Source organism: Ambystoma mexicanum, chromosome 7p (genome assembly GCF_040938575.1).
Source record: "Ambystoma mexicanum isolate Mex_15411 chromosome 7p, UKY_AmexF1_1, whole genome shotgun sequence".
Lineage (NCBI taxonomy): Eukaryota > Metazoa > Chordata > Amphibia > Caudata > Ambystomatidae > Ambystoma > Ambystoma mexicanum.
The window spans coordinates 252,023,450-252,040,896 of NC_090939.1; the positions used below are offsets into that span (position 1 = coordinate 252,023,450).

At 47.6% G+C, this 17,447-nt stretch overlaps 1 protein-coding gene across 3 annotated transcripts in view; it reads left to right on the forward strand.

Moving 5' to 3' along the window:
* Positions 1-17,447, forward strand: part of CRYZL1 (crystallin zeta like 1) — a 653,866-nt gene that overhangs the window by 473,771 nt on the left and 162,648 nt on the right. The window lies entirely within an intron of this gene.

Sequence of the window (17,447 nt, forward strand, 5' to 3'; positions counted from 1 at the left end):
CAGAAGCAAGTGAAAACTTGAAAGCTGGCCAAGCTCTGATCAAACATTGGCATGATCAGAAGGCTAACATGGTTGAGTTTACTCAAGACCAGCTAGTTCTAGTTATGCTCCCAACAAGGCAGAGGGCCTTGCAAGACAAATGGATGGGACCCTTCAAGGTTGTGGGAAACCTTGGAGAGGTCAACTATCTGGTGGATCTGGGCAAACCCAGGGAAGCTCCCAGAGTCTTCCACACCAACCGCCTCAAAGCCTATGTCTCTAGACCAGAAGTAGAAGCATTGCTTCTAGCTTCATCGGAAGAGGAGGAGGAGAGTGACGCACTACCTGACCTCCTGAGAGGCTTACCTTTGGACGAAAAGGTTGAAGGAGTTAATCTCTCTTCAGATCTGACCCCTGAGCAACAGGAGGAGTGCAAAGCTATGTTAAATCAGTTTGCCCCCCTGTTCTCACTTTCACCAGGCTTGACCCCTTGGGGACAGCATGAGATACTCACTGGTGACTGTCTGCCAGTCAAAAGCAGGGGATATAGAATGTCAGAACATGTCAGAACCCACATCAAAGGAGAGGTCAAGAAGATGCTTGATCTCGGGGTAATAGAGCCCTCTACTAGTCCCTGGTCTAGCCCAATAGTGTTAGTACCAAAGGCAGGATCCAAAGAGTTGAGATTCTGTGTGGACTATAGAGCTCTTAATGCAGTCACCAAGACTGATGCCCACCCTTTGCCAAGGACAGATGAGTTGGTGGATAAACTTGGTGCAGCCAAGTACCTCAGCCCACTGGACCTTACGTCAGGCTACTGGCAAATAGCCCTGACAGACCATGCCAAGGAGAAAACTGCATTTTCTACCCCAGTTGGCCTATACCAATTCAAGGTTATGCCTTTTGGACTGAAAAATGCACCTGCAACATTCCAGAGGATGGTGAACCAAGTTCTAGCTGGGATGGAGGACTTCTGCATGGCATACTTGGATGACATTGCAGTCTTCAGCCACTCCTGGGAAGAACATGTGACCCACTTAGGACATGTTTTGCAGGCTCTTGAGCAGGCCAATCTGACCATAAAAGCAAGCAAGTGCCAAATTGGTCAGAGTAAAGTGGTCTACCTTGGACATGAGGTAGGAGGTGGAGAAATAAGGCCTTTGCTCAGCAAGATTGAAGCTGTGCAAAATTGGACAACACCTACTACTCAGACCCAGGTGAGAGCCTTCTTAGGCCTCACTGGGTACTACAGGAATTTCATTGAGAACTATGGGATCATAGCTTCTCCTCTGAATGTGATCTCCACTCCAAAATTCCCTAAGAAGGTCAAATGGAATGAGGAATGCAATCAGGCCTTTGAAAACCTGAAGAAAGCTCTCTGCCAAGCTCCAGTACTCAGAGCTCCTGACTACCACCAAACTTTCATTGTACAAACTGATGCTTCCAATGTAGGTATAGGTGCAGTTCTTAGCCAACTGGATGAGAAGGGTAGGGAACACCCCATTTGCTTCATCAGTAGAAAACTGAAGGATCCTGAAACAAGGTGGGCAACAATCGAAAGAGAATGCTTTGCTATTGTGTGGGCACTGAAGAAGTTTAGGCCATACTTGTATGGTTCTACTTTTGTCATTCAGACTGACCACCAACCCTTGAGATGGTTAATGCAAATGAAAGGGGAAAATCCAAAACTATTGAGATGGTCAATCTGCCTCCAAGGGTTTGATTTCACCATTGAGCACAGGTCAGGGTGTCACCATCAAAATGCTGATGGACTCTCTAGGATGTATGTCATTGACTAGAGGTATGAGGTTCATCCAGGAGTGGATTAAATCCTCCTGTCCCTTAGTCTGGGGGGGCGAGTGTTAGGGAGAATTCTCTGTTTAGGCTGAATTTCCTAACCTAGTGAGTCCCCCAGCAGCTTTGCTGGATTTTTTGGGGTTTATTTTTTTTCTCCTGCCAAGAGTGAGACTCTTTTACCCTCACTCTTGGACATGACTTGAGAGTGTTTCTGTGACTTGCTATGTGCTTATGGGCTAGGGGGTAATTTTCCCCATAGGCCATCATTGGTTTTTGAATGTGTGTTACACAGCACCCTCAGTGCAGTAGCATAGGGGTGTCCTAGAGACCCCCAAACATAGACTCCACACCCTGGGACTGACTACTGTCTCCCTGGGTCTGTAAAGTTGCCATTGACTTTACTAGTCTTAACTTTGGAACTTAACCAGTAGCAACCATTTTACTGTGGAAGTACTGGTAGGGGCAATTAGATTGCCCCTGGGTCTGTTGTCGAGGGGGTACTGTCCCGTCCCCCCTCGCCGAGTTCTGGCTGGTAGCAGTGGATACCACGGAAATATTCCACCGGAATATTTCCCAATGGGATTTCCCATTGTTTTTGATGCACCACTTTTTGGTGCAATGTTAAAGATACCGCCGGTTTATTTATTTAATATAAATTCACCGGTTGGGATTTTTTGCCGGAACTCGCCGCCAAAATGGCGTCTAGGTTCACTTCAGTAACCCTGAACCCGAGTCGAGCCTTTGTTCCACTTTTGGCGGGCCTCTGCACAGAAGCCCTCCAAAGTGGTGCCATTCTGTCTGGGTACCACAGGGGATGTGGGAGGGGGTTTAGGCACCCTGGACTGAGTTGCCTTGCCAACTCATGTCGCACTCTAGTGTGATTGGCCCAAGTGGTGAGCCACCCCACTCACCACTTAGCATGTTTGAGTGACAGCTAGGCTGTATGAATGGGGGTTGCTGCATAAAAGCAGGGTTTTTGGGACTGGTTCTTCAGACGTCGCCACAGGACCTAAGAAGCCGAAGAGGGAGAAGCCGAGCCGACCTGCCAAGACGACACCACCGGTGAAGCCCTGCAGAACCGTCTCACCACTTTTCCCGACGACAGAGGAGATCTCCCGCCGGAGAGTCTTCTTCCCTTAACTGGTGGGGACAACCAGTTGCTGCCTTCTTTTCGCCGTCCCGAAGCATCTCGTGGCCGCCTTGCCTGTGCCAAGCACCCTGGCAACCGGGATACCACTTTTTACCTCAACCGCGAAAGGGGGTAAAAATCCTTTGTGACCGGAAAACTCCACAGCTGGCCTCATCCCTGGTAGTGCAACGACCTGCAGCTTTCCTCTACGTCGAGATCACCTCTTCCTCGGGACGACGCCGCGACTTGCACCCACTACCAGGAACGACTACCACCGCTGGAGGAATCTTTCCACTTTTAAAGGTACTGTGTTCCGCCCGGCCTCCCTTGCCACCGATTGTACGGGGTAGATTTAGCCCTCGGCTCTCGAACCTGGGTAGGTCTGGGACACCCTAACTAAACTTTTCAGAACCGTAGTAAAACCTTTTTTTCTCACCTGCAAAGACTTGTGACATTGTGTGATCTTGGGCACATTTTTCGCCTGGCTCTCTCTAAAGCGGGCCCCGAACTAATTCTCCTTGTTCCACCATTGACTGTCGTTGCTAACCTTATGTGAAAAGTGTTTTACCTTACTGCTCTCTTTATTTCTGCCTTTTTTTCCCTCCCTTTTGGTAATACTTGTTGGAGTACCATCTAACGTTAAGCGCTCACCTCTGGTTGGAAATAAGTGGGGTTAACTTAGAATTGTCCAACAAATGATTAGGGATGTACATATGAGTAATAGTAACTGTGTTTGACTTTCTTACCTTTTCTAATGTGCTAGTGTAATTTATGAGTGTACCTTTAATAAATAAGTTTATACTTTTACACCTAGCTCTGGTCAGTGTTTGCTTGTGCTACTGTGCCTCTGTACCTATTGTGTATCCTCTGTATACTGCCTAACTCTTCTTGAGGGAAGTCTGACTGCTCAGCCACAGCTACCACAGTGAATCTGTGCGGTGCAGACTGCTACCAAGTGGGTTTACTGCCAACACCTGTAGTCTTAAATCTTTTGCAGTGGTCCCAGAGGGAACTGCACAGGTTTCTGCCTAACAATGGGCGAAAGAGGAGGAAGAAGAAGTGAGGGATGCTTGAACAGAAGTATTAGGAGGGGGGGATCCATGTTTCGGTGATGCAGAGGAAGTGAAGGTTGAGGTCTAGGAATAGATAAAGGGTGGCAGATGTTTTGTGCAGATGGATCTGGCGTTCCAAAGGGCAACGTCAATGTACAAGGAATGTGGCCAAAAGAAACCTCCAAACTAAATGTTAAGTCTTAGAGCATCTAGTTTAAACCTAAGCTTCAAACGCAAAATGTTCTTAACGTTCGGCCAACTAAAATGTTCACAAATACTAACCTTAAAAATCTCAGCCCTATGCTAATAAAAGATGCATACAATTTTTCCTGGGAAATAACTTCCAGGGTTTACTCAGTTTGGACTCTCCCCCAGTCTTCCTGCTTTCACCAGCTCTCTGACGACCTCTCTGGGGCAGCAAGTTCACCTTACATCTGGTTCCTTTAACACTACTTTCACAACACTCCTTTCACAATAGGTCTCTTCCAGAACTTAAATTAATTGAATTTCCCAGTAACTCACTGCCAGACACTTGGGGTTCATCATCTTTCACAGTAGGTCTCTCCCAGACCTTCCGTTTTCACATTCGCGTCCAATGGTTATTTCTTGCCACCCTCATTCAGGGTCCTTTTCAGGCAGCCAATTGTGTGACCTTTCTGCCATGGGTCTTCTCTGGTCAAGGAAGCAAGTACCCTCATCCTTCCTCCTCTCCAGTCTGACCTTTTATGCTTTGCATTTGCTAAGTGATCGATAGCCCTCACCTGTGCCTTTCGCGGCCTAAAGCATTGCCACCATCTTGAAAGAACTGTAGTTTCTGCATGGCCATCTTCGTTGTTCCGCTTGCTTTGGGATGTGGGTCAAGACTTTTGGATGCAGAGCTACTTGACCTTGAGGACAGCGGTCATCCGACCCCCTCGAATTGTAAGTTTGGGAACTTCTTTGCCGTTTTCCATGCATGCTTCTCTCAACACTACGCAGGTGGGTCTGGGAAGCATTCATTCGATAACCAGAGTTGGTCCAACAGGGGAAGTGGTGGCAGTGTAATTCCCTGGCGTATTTTAGAAGCAGCAGCAATTTATATTGTAGTAACCTGAGAATTGCATTTGACTTCTGCTGCACAAATCCTTGATGGTTTTGTCTTGAGGTCTGTAACAGCTTAACAGGTGCATTACTGTGCCTTGGCACAGAATGGGGGTCGGCAAGACTTCTGTATCCCACTGTTTCCACTCTGTAGAAAGCATATCCGGTAGTAGCTGGACCAACTCAATCCCTGGCCACTCACCTCCCTATCATAACCAGATGGAGAGTTCCTGCAACTCACCACATATGCTAATGGAGTACGGTCTGTGCCACGCTTTGACATCCATACATTTCTTTAAGCCACGTTGCTGCTGTCAGGTATTTGCTAGACAACCATTGGTTGACTGTCAAACGTTTGGCTAAAATAAATCCATGTGTATAAATCTGTGTACTCAGTTATCACAGATTGACCTTGCCAGGAGACCCAACAAACGTTTCACAGCGTCCCCGAAGTTTGTTATACTCAATGCTTTTTCAAGTGAAACTACTACATCAGTCTAGAATTCATCAAAGACGGGGTCAAACGAAGTAGTAGTACAATGCGTTGTGCACTTTACATTTTGGGCATTCAGCAGAGCAATTGAGGTTCATCTTATATTTTTGATTGGTGTTAAATATGTTCTATGCAGTATGTTATTTTGTACTTGCTTAAATCTTTACGTTCAGGGTATGTTTTTGACTTGCCTACCAATTGTGCCCCATTCCACTTCACTGAACTTGCAACCAATGTCTACCTCCAATTACTCCTACAAAGAAATGCTGGGAGTGCCTTAGCTGCATAAATGCAGAGGTCAAAGGGGTCGGGAGCGGTGCTCCCATACTTTTTATTTTTAAGTTTCACTGTTCCTATACTTTTAATTTAAAAATAAACCGTTCTGGAATGGTTTAGTTTTAAAATAAAAGTGTAGGAAGAAGTTGAAGCTTGCACTTCACAGCAGGTGTGTTTATTTGGGGGGTTGGGTTGTATGTGGGAGGGGGCGCAGGGATGTTTTTTTGGGTGGAGAGAGGCATACCATCAGGGAACATAGTTCCACTGCTTCTTTTCGTACACTTTGACCACTGCATAAATGGCTTTTATATAGGTTAGTAAGAGCGCGAGAACCTGTACCAATCTTTAACAGTGTATTGAATACAGTAGACTCCTTCAGTTCAGTTGTTAATCCCATCCAGCCACCCCACACTGCTTTTGTTAATCTAGCAAACTGGAAAAAATCACTCCTCCTAATCCCACATATTACGACCTTTTCTGTGACTGTGGGAAATCTACTGTCGCCAAAAAAGGTCCATAGCCAATAAACAGCCCCTTTGCATCCATTGCCTAAAGTTATGGAAGTGACAAAACCAGACTGCACTTTGCTTAGGGAAGTCTATTCTCACTGTAGCAACGTGTTCTGCACTATACATTTTGCCTCAGTTCTAGTAAACATGGAGGTTTCTATGATATAAAGTTCCTACTCCTGAACACGTACTCCCAATTTAGAGGCTCTGCATATGGCCCCAGCATATGTTTGTGACGCTAAATGAGCTTTAAAGTTAGGAACCACAATGCCTCTATCTTTAAAGGAACACCATAGTGGTCAATACCACAGTACACTTGCTCTTACCATGTAAGAACTTAGTAAATAGTTAATCATTTTCCTTCATCGTGGACATTGCTATTTTTACTGACACCCAGTACACGCGTAGAGCACACCTATTTATTTTGTTAATGCCATGCAGTCATACCAACAAAGGCAGTTTGCTCCAAAACTCAATTGCCCGATCTAAATTTTCAGTGCTCTCCTCTCATTTTATCAAAACTGGTAACATGCCTGATGATACATTAAGCTATCAAGTACATAAATGTGGTGGAAAGCCATGTTTATCAGAATTGTGACAATGTTTTATGATCTCATAATATCAAAACCTACAATAGGAACATGCCCAATTTTCAGCAGTTTATTACTCGCCCAGATCAAACCCAAAGCTCTCAGCTGCCTCGAACATTATCGGTACAGTCTAGGTTGAGTCTCTTAAAAAGAGAACTCATCTGCGTACTATGCAGCAATATGTTCCCTCTGCTATTAAAGCGTTAGCCGGTGGTTTCATCACCATGGCAAAGAGAAACAGAGAGAGACTGCATCCCTGCCTCATGCCTCTCTCCTTAATCCATATCAATTCAGTGGAACCCATTTTCACTGGAGCCATCGGATTAATCTATTGTATTTTATCTAGCTGCAGGAAATCGGGAGCAGAATTCATGGCCTCTAGCTTTTGAATTAAGAAAGCCCAGCTCAGAGGCGCATGTTTTCTCTGCATCCAAAGAAGCAATGAAGCGATCACCCAGATTTCCACCCAGTTCCCTGATAACATGTGCTGCTCTTTGTAAGTTAATTATATTATTGCACACTCAAATGAAACCAGTATGGTCAATTTTAACTAGTGCAGGCATTAAAGTTTGCAATTCACTGGCAAGGTCTTGCTGAACAATAGAGTAACACCATTATGATTCCCTCTCTGGGATCAAGGTGATTAACCAGTCTTCAGATCCTTTTTGAAGGCCGGAGCTCGTTACAGTGTCTACGGACATGAAACTAATGCCAATGGAGAACTCGTATGTGGAGGCATGGGAAAAACTTCGTCAGGCATGGATGGAGGATCTAGGCATGGATATCCCTATGGAGGAATGGGAATACCTGCTTCGTACAGGGGTACAGACAAAAATTGACCTGAGGCTCTGGTATGTTAGACAAAGGATCCCTTGTAGACTATATTGGACACCTTCAAGAATGGCCAGATTAAGACTTTTGGATACTGATACCGGTTGGGGTTGTGGTGGGGGCACCTTAATGCATATGCTGTGGACAAGCTCTAGAGTATCCACCTTTTGGAATGAAGTTTTGCATAGATTTGACATTGTGGTAGGAGAGCCTCTCCCGCATACTTTCTACTCGACAATTTTGTTATCATACAGAGAAAGAGAGGATAAAGCCAGAATGAGAACAGACTGGATTGATAGGGTTTTGGTAATGGCGGCAAAGCAAATACTTAAAGTTTGGAAGTCGAGAAAAAAGCCAAATGTAGATGAATGGCTTTTAGATGTTCGAGCCTTATCAAACTATGAGAAAGTGATGTTATTAAAACAGGGGAGAGATGGGCATTATTCTCGAATTTGGGGATCTTTCAATGAATTGTACAGTTAAAAGTAAAATAATCACTTGTATTATCTTCTGTATATATTAGTTAGGGGGCTATTGTAATTATTATATGAAATTGTCTGTTGTGCCGATCAATGTTGTGTTGTCTTTTGCAAGTCAAAGGCCTACAAATTGGTTGTGAAAAAGAGATTTGTAAATATTATTGAGTATTGAAATTCTAAAATTTAGGAACTGTACAGTATGATTATTAACGGACTTATGCATTTTGCAATCTGGATGTAAATCCATGAGGTTATGAATATGTTGTAGTTCTGTTATTTGTATGTTTATTCTAAAATAATAAAGTGTTAAAAAAAAAAGGATTTCAGCAACGTCTGTGTATAACTCCAACAGTACCCACTTTCCTTCTGGACCTTTTCCACAGCCATTTGCACTGATCACCCCAAGGTCCTCCTGGTCAAGAGGAGAAACTGCCTGTACCTGACTTTTGGCTGATGTCAACTGTTGGCAACATGCTTAGAAGCACATGCAATGACAAGGCGAGTGTGGGCAGGAGCAATAATGGACTGGCTACAAATCAGCCCAGGAAAAAATTGATCAATCAAATTTGTAGTGCCATTAGTGAGGTTAAATTCATTTAGCCACTAGAAAGTGGCTAAATGAACAATCGTTTTATTAAATGATTTTAAACATTAAAGTTTATAGTGCACTTTGTTTTTAAAATCAAGGCATACACGAGAACAAGAAATGCAGTATTAGGTAGACCCTTTTAAGCCAATATTTGAACTTTGCCCATGAAAGGCAAGGCTAGGGTTCTATGTGATAAATAGTTCTGAATATTGAAGGTTGCACGAAAAAAAAGACAGATTGTATTTCAGAAGAATTTGACACAGCCTTCAATATTCAAAATTATCACGTTTTCAGGAGAATTGTACATCTCTTCAGCCACCTTAAAGCAGATAATCCCCACCCTCCTGGGCTGGATGTGTTTACTTGAAACTGGGGGCTTTCACCCCTCAAATCCCCCATATCCCACCTCTATTTCCATGCAAATACAGTAGCCCTCCCCCTCGGACAGTCACAAATGCAAGCACACACACTTACACTTACTTGCTCCCCGGCCTCCCTCCCATCCCCACCACAAAAACTCCTCCTCGCCCCCACAAAGACACAAACACACTGACGCTCATCTGCCCCCCCCCACAACAGACACACAAACTCTTAGATGCAACACCCACGACTTTTGCATTCAGTCCCTTCCGCACCTGTTAGCCCCTGCATGCCCTTGTGTGCATCGAGGGGTGTGACAGGCCAATTTAGAAATCTAGCATTTTTGTTTTCATTGTTTAAAAAAAAATTTTTTTCACTCAGGACCAAGCCTATAACAACAAAAGTTACTGCAGGGCTTCTGAGTCAAATCAATGTTAAATGACATGGCTGTTCTCTGGAAAAATTGCAGGCACTGGTTGTCTGGCAGGCTAGGCTGCAGGTAGAGCTGGGCTGTGGGCAGTACTGCATGGTAGGCAGGACTATGTTGCTAGGCTCAAAGTATATGCTTTTGAAATAATAAATACCTGAATAATAATTATTTTTGAGCGCATATCTAGCTTCAGGTAGCAGTGTAGCGCTTTACAATCATAGGGGGAAGAACATGGTGAGGGAAGCAGAGAATGGCATCCTGGATATCCATTTGAATGCAGCCCATCAAGGCCGAGCTCCACCGTTGGCACTGGTATTAATCAACAAACAAATACAGTTTACGTAATGTACCAAAAACGATTGGGTTTAAATACTGCCATGTAGGGACAAGAAATAGTAATTTCTTGATCTCATGTAATTGTGTGCTCCAGGTGGGACATGGCTCCTGATTGGGCTCCAAGCAAAGATACTAATAGAATTCTGGGTCCAAGCATTGCTGGTCTGTGCTTCGGCCTTGGGTTGCAATCTGGGAAAGACTGTGCTTTGAGTTAGACTGTACCATAAGTTGTTTCTCAGTGGTGGACAGAGCTTTGAGCCAGTTCTGATTCTATGAGTGATCTCTGAATTGAGGTAGGCTCAGGAAACACTGGGCTTCAAACATTTATGATATGTTGAAAAGGCTTTGCTGCAGATAGTTTCTGATTCCAAACAAACCTGCGTTTCTGGGAAGGGCCCGATTTTAAGACTTGTCTCTGGGCTGGCTTTGACTCTTTATGGATGTCCAAAGTTCAGCTGTGCACTGTGGTCTGCTTTCTGCAAAGATAGCATTAGGGTGTCGCTTGCAATGTTGCTCTTGGGAAAATGATGCTCTAGGTTAGACTAGGCTCTGAGGTAGGGTGTGCTCCAGGCGAACATGGTGTTTCTGCTGTACTCTCCTCTGGACAGGGTTGTGCTTCATGTATGGCTGATATCCAGGCTCTACCTGAAACATGGCGGCTAACGTGGCTGGGCTGCAGGCTGAACTGGGCTCTCAACTATGCATCAGACCTAGCTGGTTTATGAAAAAAGTGTGCTGTACAGGGTTGAGCTTCGGAGCAAGGCATGTGGTCCGGGTTTGGTAACACAGCAAGATGCTTCACAGCATCACAGCCAGGAAGACAGTGCTCAATTAAGTTTGTTTTTTTAAAAATCGCAATCGAAACAAAGGAAATCTGACCAGTAAGAATGGGTATCTGGACTTTGCATCGAATTTATTTTCGAATTTCTTTATTGAGATTTATGTTATAAAGCAGTTGCATCACTGATCCAAACAATCACAGTAGTAGTAATTTGAAATACATCAAAATAGGTCTTTTGTGAAGAAACAAATAAACAGAAATAACAAAACAATAACAACATTAACGAGTCTCCATAATGTCAATGATGTAAGCAACAAGGGGGGGCCTGGCCGCAGGGGAGCACAGGTTGGATATTGTGCCAGTGTTCCGTTCCAGGTATTGTGAGTCAACAGGGGCTAATTGTTCAGGGGGGTTTATCGTCATTGGGGGGGTTAAGTAAGGCCCAGGTGAGTGTTTTCCAGGCAGCAAGTCCCGAGCTCGTGTCTTCGGGGGAAGTGGTGAGACCATTCTCCCAAGCTGAAGTTTCCGCCCCTATCCAGCGCTCAAGTTCGTTGTGCCATGCCTGGTATTGTGGGCCTCTGGGTCGCTTCCAAGCCATGGCAATGGTCCTTTTGACCAGAATGCATACCAGATCCATTAGCTTGACTGAGTGTTTGAACTTGGCCAGTCTGGAGTACGTTCCGAGGAGGCACTCTGATGGAGTCCATTCGTATCTGGTCATGCCTGCCTTGCTGCAGAGGAGTTCAACTCTCGCCCAAAGTCTCCGGACCTGGACACATCCCCAAAACATGTGTAATAGATTGGCTTCGTCTCTGCCACACCATGGGCAGTTATGCTGGGGCAGGTTATATATTTTGGCTATTCTAAGTGGTGTCAAGTATGATCGGTATAGCATGTTGAGTTGAATTAATTTAAATCTGGAGTTTCTGGATACCGCATTGGGGAACGCTAACGCTCTGTTCCATTCAGCTTCGGACAGTTCGTGGCCCAAATCACTCTCCCACCTGGTTTTGAGGTCTTTGCTGCGGGGGTTGGGCCTGTCAATTAGGTGACTATATATGCGGGACACAGGCCTCCACCCGTCTCCCAGGCTGTATAGGTGTGTTATGAAGGTGTCAGATTCAGGCTCCTCAGGCCACGTGTCCCATTTAGTTCTAGCCAAATTGCGAATCCTTGCGTACCAAAGGAATTGACCGGCTGGGACGCCATCCTCGAGCTGCAAGGAGGAGAAGTCCCGGAAAGTGCCCTCACTGTGTAGGTCCCCCCACGTGTATACTCCCAGCCTTTCCCAGTGTCGAATAGAGGCAAGGTTTACTGAGTTCTGGCATAGGTCAGCTAAGAGCGGTATGTCTGGATTGTAACTGTGCTGTAGGCGAAGAAGACTTTTAACCCTTTGCCATACCTGACGACCCAGGGTAGCTAAGAAGGGTATCCCATCCACAAGACGTTGAGGGGCCCAAATGAGTTCATTTAGTCGGATTGGGGCAATCGAGTGCTGTAAGAGCAATGTTTCAGGGGTGACATCATCGGCTAGCCATTTAGCCACAAAGCTTAGTTGGGCGGCCAGATAGTAACGCTCCAGATCAGGGAGCCGGATGCCTCCTTGCTCGTAAGGGAGGGTCAGGGTGGATAATGCAAATTTGTGCCTACTAGTTCCCCACAGGAAGTCTGTAAGTATCTTCCCTAAGAGACGAAAGAAGGGAGCCCTAATGTAATACGAAATGTTTTGGAAGCCATAGAGAAATCTGGGAAGGACAATCATCTTAATGATGGAAGCCCTGCCCATCATGGATAGGGGGAGGCGAGCCCAAAACCCGATTGACTTGCGCAAGGGGGGGAGTGCCGCTACCGTGTTGTTGGCGTGCATGAGTTCAGGCGTGTGGTAAATATTGATGCCTAGATAGCGGAACGTAGTGGGGCACCATCCTATACCCAGTGAGGGGAGGTCATCAACATGTGTGTCCCTGAGGGCACCCAGTGGAAACAGACAGGACTTGCGCTTGCTAAAGTGTATGCCGGACACCTTGGCAAAGTTGTCAAGGACCTCCAGCATGGTTGGGACATTCAGCTGCGGATCCCTCACGTAGAGGAGAACATCATCCGCGTATAGGGAAATTATGTGGTCCACCCCATCAATCCTGATGCCAGCATCAAAAAATTGTTTCCTAAAAAAGATGGCAATGGGTTCAAGCCCTATTATGTATAGCATGGGGGAGAGCGGACAGCCCTGCCGTGTGCCCCTTTGTATATCCCATGCCGTGGATATGAGTCGACCAGTCTTCACCCGTGCTCGCGGTTTGGTGTAGAGAATTATGATCCAACGAATGAATCGTTCCCCGAAGCCAAACTCCCTAAGTACCGCAATCAGCCATTCCCAGAAAATTGAATCGAATGCCTTAATGGCGTCTAAAGAAAGTAATGCGTGGGCTTGCCCAGTGTGAGAGGGATGTGACAATATGTGTTGTAATCTGCGTAGGTTGGCAGTGGTGTTACGGCCCGGCACAAAGCCACTCTGGTCGGGGTGCACCACTTCACCGATCACCCTGGACAGCCGCTTGGCCAATATGGTTGTAAGAATTTTAACGTCATAATTGAGCATAGCGAGAGGGCGATAGGAGTCACAGTCATCCGCAGGCTTACCAGGCTTGAGGAGCGGAACTATCAAGGTCTCTCGCATACTCTCGGGCAGGATGCCCGACTCGTAGGCTTCTTGGAATACCTCGTGTAGCAGCGTGGACAGTTCCGGCTCATAGGCTTTGTAAAATTCAGCGGGCAGCCCGTCGCTGCCCGGTGCCCTGCAGGTGGCCAGTGACTTGATGGCGTCTTTTATGTCATCTATGTCGATGTCGGCATCTAGGGCCTCCCTGTGTGGCAGCGGGAGAAGGGGCAAGCCAATTTCGTCCAGGGTGCCTGAGATGTCCTCGGGGGGTACCTCTTCATCGTGGGAGTACAGCTGGGTGTAGAACAGCCTAAGGGTATCATTAATTCCCTGTTGGGACCTTTGTAGCGTGCCATCGGCATCTCTTAGGGCAGTGGTCGAGTACTTGGGGTGTTCTTTCTTACACAGCCAGGCGAGTAGTCTGCCAGGTTTGTCGGCGTGGGCGTGCGCTTTGTTGGTTCTGGTGATATAATCAAATTTGGCCAGTCTGTCCCAAGCTTCTTTGCAGGCGGCCCTAGAGCTGGCCAGCTTGTCTTCCTGTGGTTGGAGGTCCAGGGTGTTGGATTCTAGTTGTTCTATTTCAGCTTCTAATGATTCGAGTTCAGTTCTTAGGCGTTTCCTCATGCCTCCGGCCTTTGCTATGACCTCTCCCCTTACAACCACTTTGAGAGCGTCCCAGACCGTGCTTAGGTGGGCTACACTGCCTTTATTCTCATTGGTGTAGTTCTCTATAGTTTCTCTAAGGCTTTCCCTGAACTCAGGGTCTTTAAGTGCCTCAGTGGGCATCCTCCATGTGGGTATGGGGGATCTGGGTCCAGTGATGTTCCATTCGATTACGAGGGGAGAGTGGTCGGAGATGGTACGGCCCAGATAGTTGGAAGAGTCGATCTGGAGGAAGCTCTCTCTGCCTATGAAGAGGTAGTCGATTCTGGTGTAAAGATTATGTGGTGAGGAGTGGAAGGAATAGCCACGATCTTTGGGGTGTTGTTCCCGCCAGATGTCGACCAGGTCTAGGCGGTTCAGCATGGTGTTCAGGGCGGTGGTGGCAGTTGATGGGCCCGCCAAGGGGGGGGTCGACCTGTCGAGTGCAGGGTCACTGACGCAGTTAAAGTCGCCTCCCCAGATAAGGAATGTATCTCTGTAGGTCGCAATCTTTGTGCTTAACGTGGTGAGGTGCGCAGGGATGTTGTTGTTGGGGAGGTATGAGTTGACTATGCAGATCTTTGTTTGTTCAATGTGGCCCAGAATTATGACGTACCTTCCATCGGGATCCTGTTCGATTTTGGTGAGCTGGAAGGGGATGTGAGGGCTGATCCAGGTGAACACCCCTCTGGCGAATTTGGAGTATGTGGACCCGAACCCTTGTCCACCCCAGTATGATTGGAGTGCTGCCATGGCTTCCTTGGTTAGATGGGTTTCTTGTAATAGGACCAACCCTATCTTCTTTCTGTGTAGATAGGATTTTATTCTGTTCCGGCGTAAGTAGGTACCTAAGCCCCTCACATTCCAGGTGGCGATTTTGAGGCGTGTGGGCATGATGATGGTAATGTGGTCAGGGCACTGAGCCCGTGGCAGTCTCCACCCTCCTTGAGCCAGCTCCATGTGCCGATTGGTCGCCCCCGGGGTCTGTGCTCTGCTTTCTTCCTGTTGGCCTTGATTGTTGCGTTGACGTGTTAATTGGAGACTTATAAACGAATTTAACTTCCACTCGAACAGGTGGATTGAACAAAAAAGCTAACTGTGTGTTGCCCCCAGCAGCTGTTCTGGGAGGACAACGCTCGGGGGCATCCGCTACCCATCGGCCTGTCCAGGTCATGTGGTGCGGTTGTGGTGTTGGCCTTGGGCCAGCCATGCTTGGGGTGGGGTGGGTTGCACCGATGTCTGTGGGGTGGTCCGCGGGGCCCCCGTCCTTGAGAGAGCTAATCAATCGTTGCTATGACAGATCTGATTGGGTTTAGCCGTTGGGTGTCGAGACGTGGTCCTCTCCCTCGGCCAGATTATTATGTTCCATCCACATGGTGGCTGCCGCTGGGGTCTCCATGTAGACGGCTTTACCTTTGTATAGAATCTTGAGGCGCGAGGGGTACAGTAGCATGTATTTAAGGTCGAGCTTCCGCAGTTGGGCTTTGATAGGTATGAACGAGTTCCTGGCTCGCTGGACTTGCGGGGTATAATCGGGATAGATTACAATCTTGGAGCCATCGCGTCTAATGTCACCTCCGTCCCTCGAGAATTTGAGGATTGTTTCCCTGTCGCGAAAGTTCAAGACCTTGGCAACCATTGGGCGAGGGTGTGATCCCGGAGGGGGCCGCTTTTGTAGGGCGCGGTGGGCTCTCTCGATGGAGAAGCCCTGTGTGAGTTTGCCAGCTCCGACTTCCTGCATTAGTAGGGACTCGATAAATTCCGTGGGGTCAGCGCCTTCCATCCCCTCCGGAACGCCCAGGACTCTGATGTTATTGCGGCGGGCTCTTCCCTCTGCTTCTTCGGATCTCGCTTCAAGATGAGCCACTTGCCTCTCAAGTGTAATGACTTTCTGCTTTAAGTCCTTGGCAGTATCCGTGGTGTCCTGGAGGTTTATTTCCACTTTGTTTATTCTTTCTGCCATGTTGCGGGCGTCTTGGCGGATTAGCTGCATGTCCACCTTGAGTTCGTCTATCCTAGTCTCCATGCACGTTTGGAGTGCTGCGATAGCCTGTAGCACTTGGGCGTTGCTGGGGTCGGTAGCAGTTGTTGGGGTTTCAGTCTGCATGGGGATCTCATGTTGGCTGGGCTGTTTGGGTTTGGCCCCTGAGAATGAGTCCATGATTGTGGCACCCCTGTTCTTGTTGCGCGAAGTAGACATTTGTCCCACCTGGTAGTGTGGCAACAGAGATGAGCCCTCCGTCGGCCCCACAGGACGGCGTATTCCAGTGAAGAGCAGTGGTATTCCTTGGCGACACAATGCAGGGTATTCCCCGGGCAGGGCGACAGGGCGCTCAGTGATTTTCCGACACGCCGTCGTCTATGGTACAGGCGAGTTCCGGTTCCCGAGCGCTAGGTTAGGGTCTGCAGGCTTACCAGTGCGTTAGTGGGTAAACTGTTCACTCCTCCGTCCTCGGGCTGACCGTTCAGTGAGAGGAGAAGGGCCCCGCGGCAACCGGGGGCCTGTTTAGGTCTCTGCCGCTCCTTCACACAGAGCTCCTCGCGGTCAGCGGATCACGTCAGTGGACCATGCACACCTCGTGTCCCCTCCGCAGTGGTCCCGGGGCCGTAGATGCGACTCCGTCCGCTCCCCGTGTGGTGGTCCCCTCGTGTGCTCGGTGGCCTCCAGCGGCAGGACGAGTCCCGAGGAGTAGGGAAAAGCGGGGGTGTCCGGTCTTTCGGACGGTGGTTTTGCTGGGGTCTTTCCGCCACTTGCGCCAGGGACAGGGGAGGCGAAGCCCGATGGATCTTCCTCCCTCGCCTCGCTGCCCGCACGGTCCGCCCCTCCGTCAGGCCTCGCTGCCGTCCGCCATCTTGTTTCGCTCGGGGGCGCCAGCTCCAAGGTCGCGTTTTCGGGGACGCTGGTTCCGATTTCTCTCGTTCCAGCGCCGAACGGGGTCTGAGTCGCCTCCCCCACTTGGGTAAGAGTTTTGGCACTCAATCGGGCCAGGAATAAGGGTCGAATGAAGGATCTAGGCCAGGATCGGGACGGGAGCTCCACACAGTCACGTCTTTACGCCATCGGCATAGGCCACGCCCCCTGGACTTTGCATCGAATGCATGTCCATCGAATGCATTTGCATTGAGGGATTTGCATCGAAAAAATATGCATCGAATGCATGTTTTGGGTGGTAAAGGGTTCATTTTTGTTGTGGATTTTAAAGGGCTAAAAAACAAGTGGTAAGAGGGGAACCCCACCGTCTCCAAAAAGAAACAATGAAAACAAATGCATTCGATGCACATTTTTTCGATGCAAAAAAATTGATGGCAATGTCCCTCGATGGTAGAAATTCGATGCAAAGACCATAAACCATAAGAATGTATTAAGGGTATATCATACGAAATAGGGTGTTGATTTTACACACCGACCTTAATTCACCTTAAAAATATTGCTAC